Source organism: Coregonus clupeaformis, unplaced genomic scaffold (assembly GCF_020615455.1).
Source record: "Coregonus clupeaformis isolate EN_2021a unplaced genomic scaffold, ASM2061545v1 scaf0475, whole genome shotgun sequence".
NCBI classification, from domain to species: domain Eukaryota; kingdom Metazoa; phylum Chordata; class Actinopteri; order Salmoniformes; family Salmonidae; genus Coregonus; species Coregonus clupeaformis.
The window spans coordinates 41,837-51,606 of record NW_025533930.1 but is presented as its reverse complement, the minus strand read 5'-3'; the positions used below and the strand labels follow the sequence as shown (position 1 = coordinate 51,606).

The 9,770-nt window shown below is 38.6% G+C and overlaps 1 long non-coding RNA gene across 1 annotated transcript; it reads right to left on the bottom strand.

The window, feature by feature from the left end:
• Nucleotides 1-696: 696 nt before the first annotated feature.
• LOC123484814 lies at nt 697-8,622 on the bottom strand. The gene is made up of 3 exons (XR_006658716.1): nt 8,599-8,622; nt 1,075-1,191; nt 697-731 (listed from the first exon to the last, which is right to left on the bottom strand). It is a non-coding gene; the product is annotated as an uncharacterized LOC123484814 (long non-coding RNA).
• Between the last annotated feature and the right edge of the window lie 1,148 nt (nt 8,623-9,770).

Genomic DNA, 9,770 nt, shown 5'->3' with positions numbered 1-9,770 from the left:
CTGACTGTATAAATGTGTAAATGTTTTCATAATGCATTACAGACTGGTGTGACTGATTATATTATATGATCTCTCTCTCTCTCTCTCTCTCTCTCTCTCTCTCTCTCTCTCTCTCTCTCTCTCTCAATTAACAACACAACACATCCCTGCTGCTACTTGATGAGGTCACTAGGTGTTGTGTTAAGGATGCTACAATATCATTTAGTTACACAGCTACTTTAGCTGTACTTTATCTACAGCTTTTAAATGTTCTAAAACAGCATTCAACATGAGGCAGACAGCTCTTACTTTTCTCCAGTGTGTCAGCAAGCTCCTTCTGGTTCATTTTCCTCAGGACGTGCAGTGTGATCTTCAGAGCCCCCTCTCTGGCACTGCTCTCCTGCTTCTCATCTTCAGCATCCACCACTTCCTTATCCTGCTTCTGACTCTCAAAGCCTTCTGGGAGTTCTGGACTAAGAATCCTCTTGAACATCTTCAGCTCGTTCTTCACAAATGCCATGATATTCTCTTCAAGCAACTGAAATAAATCAAGTAAATAAGTTAAGCAAGAGACTAAATGCTTTCTCATTAACACATGAATGAATGATTGACAGATCAACTTTACTTGAGGTAAACAAAAATAAATGTACATAACAGGACCACATACACTGAAAATGGAGGCCAGGTCTGTTTGATGACTCTGGGAAGACTGACCACTGAGAATCTCTGACTCTGATCTCTCCTGTTGGTTTCTGTGGACAAAACATCAGATTACATCTCCTCATCCAGGGAGTGCACACACACACACACACACACACACACACACACACACACACACACACACACACACACACACACACACACACACACACACACACACACACACACACACACACACACACACACACACACACACACACACACAGGGAGGGATTGTTGTGTTAGTTTAATATTGTTTTAGGACTATGAAAATGGAAAAAAGGTTTAGCCTATGGATTATGAAAACAACAAAAATAAATGGTAAAATGGGAGAGGAGAAATGACTAGAGACAGTGTTGTTTAACTCACTGACCATGACCCATGAGTTCTTCTTACCTTTGTTCAGTAGAAAAGTCTCTCTCTCTGAAGTATATAGGAGGTTCCATAGACTTGCCACTCTTCATGGACACACAGCTGGGTACAGGGGAGGCTGGTCTCTCCTGCTTGATTGGACTTCAACACAACAGAGACAAACATTACATCTCTCATCTACTCTGAGCCCAGATGGGGAAACAAGAGTTTCATTCCAAAACGCTATATATCCATTTTCAGAAATGTTCGTAAATTAGCTTCTATTGTTTAAAGAAATTATCAAATAAATGGTTTGTGTTTTTTTTCACTAGCTAATCGTGGCATGGTGTTGTTCAATGACAGACATGTATTTGATTAAAATCAATCACTTAATGGCATAATTTCATTTGTTTGCAAAATGCTATATATCTAATTAACTCTCAGAGAAATAAGTAGCACTAATAGATTTTACAAGTTAAATGTAACAAATAACTACATTTTTAATAAAGAACTGTACAAATGATACACTTGTGACATCAATATTTAAATATTATAAATAATAATTCAATACAGTAATATGAGATCTGTATGTAAAACATTTTAGTCATTTAGCAGATGTTTTTGTCCAGGGCCTGGTATCCCAAAAGCATCTTAAGGCCAAGTTCATCGTTAGAACCTTCGTAGGAGCATTGTTAAATCTCTGTGCTGTTTCCCAAAACCATCGTATTAACGTTGCACTTGAAAACGCTCATATTCTAACACCTGCCTCAACCACTTGCAGAACAGCCAAGTGCATCGTTAGATGCTTTTTTGCCCTCCCACGCACTTTATACACAGAAGATCTCCGCTAAACATAGAATCACATGGTTTTATCCGTCTCTTTGTGACCGCAGATGAATTCAGAACAAAGTTGACTACAAATACAAAGTTGCCAATGTCTTTGCAATTGATTCAAACAAGGGAAGTACACAAATTTGCTTCAAATGAAAACAGAGATGACTGCATTAAAATATAAACAGTAGGCTATAGGCCTATTTCAATCATATTGAAATACATTCAATGTTCAATATATTTAGTTTTATTTTGCTACTTGTAGGCTACTGTCTGTAATTTGTCTCAATATATTTCATGATGTGTAGCCTAACATGTGCGCAATGATGTGCCGAATCTGTGATTTAGTGCATTTTTATTGTGTAAGCATTAGAATAAACTACCTCAATATTTGCAGCCGTAGGTAGTAATATCTTTCTAGAAGCTGATCCGTGGTCAGTATTGTGAAATAATTATAATGTTGAGGAATGATTTGAATGGACTAAACTGATCCGAGACCAGCGCTCCCTTTCTTTCGATCCTATCAGTATCGATACATGCTCCACCGACGTGATACCTTGCGGTGCTGCTGATCCAGTTTCTACTGGTCTGCCTGCAGGATATGGAACCCTGACCTGTTCACAGGACGTGTGACCTTGTCCCGAACCCGCTGTTTCGACCCTCTCTCTCTCTCTCTCTCTCTCTCTCTCTCTCTCTCCCTCTCCTTCTCTCTCTCTACAACACCTGCTGTCTTGACCTCTGAATGCTTGGCTATGAACAGCCAACTGACATTTACTCCTGAGGTGCTAACGTGTTGCACCCTCTATAACCACAGTGATTATTATTTGACCCTGCTGGTCATCTATGAACATTTGAACATCTTGAAGAACGAACTGGCCTTAATGGCCATGTACTCATATAATCTCCCCCCACCACAGCCAGAAGAGGACTGGCCACCCCTCAGAGCCTGGTTCATCTCTAGGTTTCTTCCTAGGTTCCTGCCTTTCTAGGGAGTTTTTCCTAGCCACCGTGCTTCTACATCTGCATTGCTTGCTCTTTGGGGTTTTAGACTGGGTTTCTATATAACACTTTGTGACAACTGCTGATGTAAAAATGTCTTCTGGGAATGCATGAAGCAGACCAGGCCAGGGTTTGGGGTTTGAGAAGTCAATGAGAGGTAAAAATGACTTCCTTAGTTTTTAATTTTGAAAATGTTCTGTCTTAAGTAGTTTAACAAACTGACACATTTTCATGTTAGTCAAAAACAACTTTATATGGAAGGAGTGCCTTTGATTTGACGGCCTGCAGTTCAACACAAGATGACCATTAGACCAATGACTTATTTCTGCGCAGAGCTTCAAATCAAATCAAATTGTATTTCTCACATGCCCTGAATACAACAGTGGTACACTTTACCGTGAAATGCTTACTTGCGAGCCCTAACAAAATAACAGTAATGAGTAAAGGAGTACCGAGTCAATGTGCAGGGGTACCAGGTAGTTGAGGTAATTGAGGTAATATGTATATGTAGGTAGGGGTGAAAGTGACTAGGCAATTAGGATAGAGATTACATCTCCTCATCCAGGAGTGCACACACACTCACTGACACACACACAAACACACACACACACACACACAAACACAGGGAGGGAATGTTGTGTTTGTTTAATATTGTTTCAGGACTATGAAAATGGAAAAAAGGATTAGCCTATGGATTATGAAAACAACAAAAATAAATTGTTAACATATAGACTAATATGTTATTAAATTGTGTTCTTACACTGGTACAGTCATGCCCTATGAGAAATGTACAACTGCGCATGTCGAAAAATAAAGCAAGGGCATTCTGGTTAAAACACCAACGATGAACATGTGTGTTTATTCCTCCGTATAAGCCGATTCTGTCCTGAAGATGACAGCACCAACAGAAATGGGAAAATGGGAGAGGAGAAATGACTAGAGACAGTGTTGTTTAACTCACTGACCATGACCCATGAGTTCTTCTTACCTTTGTTCAGTAGAAAAGGCTCCCTCTCTGAAGAATATAGGTTGACCCATAGACCGGTCACTCTTCATGGACACACAGCTGGGTACAGGGGAGGCTGGTCTCTCTGCTTGATTGGGCTTCAACACAACAGAGACAAACATTACATCTCTCATCTACTCTGAGCTCAGATGGAGAAACAAGAGTTTCATTCCAAAACGCTATATATCCATTTTCAGAAATGTTCGTAAATTATCTTTTACTGTTTAAAGAAATTATGAAAGAGATTGGTGTGATTTTTCAGTAGCTAATCATGGCATGGTTGTTGAATGACAGACATGTGATTATTTAAAATCTATCACTTGATGGTTTCATTTCAGAGAGACAAATAATCATGTTTTTTGCAAAATGCTATATATCTGCCTCACTCTCAGAGAAATAAGTAGTACTGCTAGGTTTTACACAGTAATAATATATCTGCCTCACTCTCAGAGAAATAAGTAGTACTGCTATGTTTTACACAGTAATAATATATCTGCCTCACTCTCAGAGAAATAAATAGTACTGCTAGGTTTTACACAGTCAAACAATCCGATTCGGTCTTATGTAGCAAAATTTGAAATTGTGTTTTTGACATTGGATAAAAGTAGAGACTCAGCTAGAAAAAGGTATATCATACACTACAGTTGAGGAACAATGGGAAAGTAATTCTGCTTTGAAAGATGATAAACATGTAACCTCACTTTTGAGAAAATGGCCTTTGAATGTTTTGGTTCACCTACTGAGAGCTCTTCTTTATCTACAGTGGTGTTACTTTTGGCAGATAATGTCACCCATCTAAATAAATAGTATATATATAGTTAACTAAATGTATGGTGTTTTTGGTTTATGTCAGTTTCATTGTTTTTATGCTATACATTGTTATTTTATGGTTGTAAGTGGTAGAATTAACTAATTAATTAATTACTACTTTAGTAAGGATATACTTTATTCAGTACTACTGCAGTTGCTAAATAATTCCAATAGATGGCAGCATAAGACCACAAATGACATTTCAGAAGGTTAGTTTAGTTTTCTCCTGGATACACCACCACTCCCCTCACAGGAAAACTCCTGCACACGCTTTTACTGTCCTTTCCACACTGCTAACGCAAGAGGAACGACTGAAAAAGCATTTAACACATTACTGTGAAATAACATAATGATGAATCATGTTTATTATTACCTGTTTTATGCTCATGTTTAAATTATTACTATAATGATTATCAATAAGCCTGAACATTAATTTAGTCACCTCTGGTCGAGAAAATCGTATTTTCCTAGTACATTCATTGTCAGATTCATCAACCAGCAGCCCAGCACTCTGCCTTCTAGCACAAGCTTGAGGGCATGTTGAGGTACATTTGCTAACCGGGAGGGTTGCATGATGTAATTTATTGGTGGGCTGGAAGACGTACTCTTGTCTTATCTATTCCGAGGTTGTTTAATCGATATATTAGATATTTTTAATGCATGTATACTAGGGGTTGAGGTTGGAGCATCTGACTAGTGATTATTTACCAGGGGTTCAACACCTGCTATAGTCACTATTTAATTGCTCTTCCAAAAGCATCACAGGCCTAATACGAGATATATAGCTAACTAAAGTAATGAGTGACCATTTTAGAAAATCATGGGACATATAGTATTTGGTTTGCATGCTATTTTATGTCAATCATATTGCTGCTTGTAGCATATAACTGATGCTTCATGGTCTTATGCTGCAATCTATTGGAAATATTTAGCAATTAAAAGTTATTAATTCACGTACAGACATTGGTGAGGCAGCTGAGAAATAAAGTGTATTAGATCAGTCTCAAACCTGCCCCACGCCAATTGCTGGACCTTCACACAGAGGTTACTAGGTCACCCAATTCAAACCACATTTGAAAAATAAAACAAATGTGTCTTATTTATCAAGTTTTCTGTCTTGCTATTATACATATAATAAAATAACAACAAAATAATCAAAACGCTATTTAATACTATAATTGTAAGATAATATTATTACTAAAAATAGTTTCTAAAAGTGTTCTAGGCTACCCTACCCTAGAATTAGGGGGTTAGGGTTACGGCTAAAATAGGTTATAAGTAGGGGTAAGAGTTTCTGTATAGCACTTTGTGACATCTGCTGGTGTAAAAGGGCTTTATAAATACATTTGATTGATTGTTAGGTTTAGGGTTTTATGGCAAAAAACAGTATGGGTTGATAGCACTCTTGCGCCTCCCTTTGGCCATATGTGGGTACTAAATAACTAATTCATGACATTTTTTACATTTACATTTTACATATTTAGCAGATGCTCTTATCCAGAGCGACTTACAGTTAGTGAGTGCATACATTTTCATACTGGCCCCCCGTGGGAAACGATCCCACAACCCTGGCGTTGCAAGCACCATGCTGTTCCAACTGAGCTATATGACACTTGCTAGGCTCATAATCTGAAGTAGCAACTGCGTCAGATCTACAAATCCATTAGCTAGACGACCGATTAGACAACAATCACCCCATTATACCCATTTGGTTTGCAACTCAGTGAACCTGCGCAGCATTCGCTCAATTAAATGCCTACGAACGAAGATTTCATGCATATCAAATTACCCAGCAGCCATTTAGAAACAACAGTCATCAGAAAAATTGTTATTTCTTAATTAAAAATGTATTCTGGCTGTTTAAATCTGCAACATCTTGAAAAAGAGGACAGGGACATGCGTTTTGTTTAGATTGTACACTTTTGTCAAATATGGTTAACCATGACCAGAAAATGTTTAATGTTTGATGGCTATCCGCCAGCCATTGCCTCTTAAACTGTGTCTCACCTCACTATTGATGACCACAACATGTACTCAGGTGAACAGTGTGCAAACTCACCAAGTAGCCGTAACCTTGTTAATTATAAGTTACCTGAGGTAAAACCTACAGGGTTAACGCTCACCAAGTAGCCGTAACCTTGGTAATAATAAGTTACCTGAGGTAAAACCTACAGGGTTAACGCTCACCAAGTAGCCGTAACCGTGTTAATAATAAGTTACCTGAGGTAAACCTACAGGGTTAACGCTCACCAAGTAGCCGTAACCTTGTTAATAATAAGTTACCTGAGGTAAACCTACAGGGTTAACGCTCACCAAGTAGCCATAACCTTGTTAATAATAAGTTACCTGAAGTAAACCTACAGGGTAAACGCAGGCAGGTCTCATTGATAACAATAGAAAAGCTGGCATTGTGACGCAGAACAATGGGCTGGGAATAGAACGTTCTGGAGGCGAGTCGGTGTCACGGAGCTCAATAGAACTAAAAGGAGCTGGTAGGGTGAAAAATACCCAAACATAAGGCTTGTTTTTTTCGCGATTACTTCATAACCAGGGCAGAAGGTAATATTATGAAACTGGGCTCCATGGCGGATGCAATGAACTAATTTTATCAGAAATAAACGTTGTAAAAAATGTAACTTGAGGCGCCCGAAAATAATACTCAAAAAGTTCAGTCCTTGGACACAGAGGGGTTAAACACTAAAGTTACCGGTCCATCTAGTGAAGAGAGGAGAACCGGACAGAGGGATGGTAGGTAGCCAGCATCCGTCAACGAGAGAGGGAGAAGCCCTCCACGGTATTTAACAGGTGGAAGAAACAACCCGGGAGCTCCATCGGTCCACAAGAAATGCAGGCAGCCGGTGATGATGTAGTGGTAGCTAGCTTAGCTAGCTGTACCGACTAGCTTGGATAGCTAGCAGGTTGTTCGTCTGTCCCTCGAGGATGATGACGAATCCGGTGAACCACAAGATGAAACAAGGATAGCGAGTGAAAAGGATCTGGCTACACTCATACTGTCACTGACCATTAAGCAAAAAAGCAAATTGAACAATAAACTTCGGTGTCTCAACACTGTAACGAACTCCGTCGTTATTTCCCAACATCACCTCAGCCCACTCTGCGCGTAACTGGACAATATGCTTGGCGCCAAACCGTACGTGGACGCGGACAGTTCTGTACGGGGACGCGGACAGTTCCAGAACGCTGATGAGCAGAGCCACATAATAAACTAAACCCAGTCTTTACAGTGGCTTACATTAGTAATATTCATTTTTTATTATGTAAAAACAAAATGATTCGTTTTTTAAAACAATGTTTTGAGATCTGGGCCCATATCCAAAAAGCGTCTCAGAGTAGAAAATGTGTCGTATAAGTGCTGAGAATAAAGCCATTTTAGGTCCTACTCTTATGGGTATAAATTAAAGCTATGCATGAAGCCTCTTTATTCATAAGCGTCCCACACCTAGTTGGCAGATATTTAGGACACCTCATGAGCTGTACTAACCAGTTAAGAGGTACCAGCAGGTGTCTTGATAATAGAAACATGCAGCGAGTCAGTGGTTCCTGTGCCACATGTAATTGCTTTGGAGCAGTGGTGACCTGTCATTCAGGGCAGAGCCCCTGTTTAGCAGATGCTCTTACCCAGAGCGATTTACAGTAAGTGCATTCATCTTAAGATAGCTAGGTGAGACAACCAGATAATACAGTCAAATATACGGGATATGAACATTCAAATTCAGCTAAACAATGGATATATAGCGTTTTGCAATAAAAATTATAATAATTATCTACATCTAAAATCTATTAATTAAACATCTGAGAACAGTAATATTGAAGGTACCCATAAGCAACCATTTCTGATTATTGTGGAAATAGCATTTAGGAAATAAACTCTTAATAATTCTTAAACAAAATTGTCATCTCACCTCTTAGCTTTGGTGTCATGTTCCCCAGAGACTCATTTTAGAGGCAGGGCCCCCCTCCTCTCTCTCCCCAGAGAGACTCATTTTAGACCACTGACCCCTAAACAGAGATCCAACATGTTGGTTGTAGTTAACACAGTAATTCTTGAATGTGAATTGTTATCATTTATTAATTATCTCTTACAAAACATTTACTAACAGACATATTGAAACAGTCAGGCTATTTAATGCAATCAAATGAACATCTGGTTGTGACATCTCTTCTCCATGTTAACTGTCAATAATAATAACAAGTCACTGTTTGTTAAGGTAGTTATAGACAGTGCAGCAACACAAGGCCATGTCTCACACTTATTTGTATTCATTAAAAGTCAGCCAATTATTATCTTTAAATCTGTTCTTTTCTAAACGTATCTGAGAATGTGAGACAGAAGGGCTAAAACGGGCTTGATTGATCTGGGGGATCAGTGATCTATACAGAAAGGTTTTTTGCCACAATTAAGAGATTTTTATTATTTAAAGTAGGCTAGGTTATAATGTATACCAGTAATTTTTTGTGTAAAGCAGATCAAGGTCTATACCTCAGCCAGTGGTGACCCGTCATTCAGGGCAGGTGGCCTTTCCTGTTTTGCATGTTATTTTGGCATTAATACATGTCACATATCAGTGTGCTAACAATGTAAAAAATATATACACTACCGGTCAAAAGTTTTAGAACACATACTCATTCAAGGGTTTTTCTTTATTTTGTACTATTTTCTATATTGTAGAATAATAGTGAAGACATCAAAACTATGAAATAACACATATGGTATCATGTAGTAACCAAAAACGTGTTAAACAAATCAAAATGTATTTTATATTTGAGATTCTTCAAAAGCCACCCTTTTTCCTTGATGACAGCTTTGCACACTCTTGGCATTCTCTCAACCAGCGACCCGTCATTAGGGCAGGTGGCCTTTCCTGTTTTGCATGTTATTTTGGCATTAATACGTGTCACATATCAGTTTGCAAACAATGTAAAAATATATATATATCATTGAGTTAATATAGACACGGTCTCTTTTTTTGTTTTCTTGAGTAAGGCAGCTCCAAAATGCAGGTGTTTCAGCCTAGCTCAGTGCTTTCTGTGGTGGTGGGGCAAGCCAGAAGAAAATACAGAGCGCTGCGCCGTG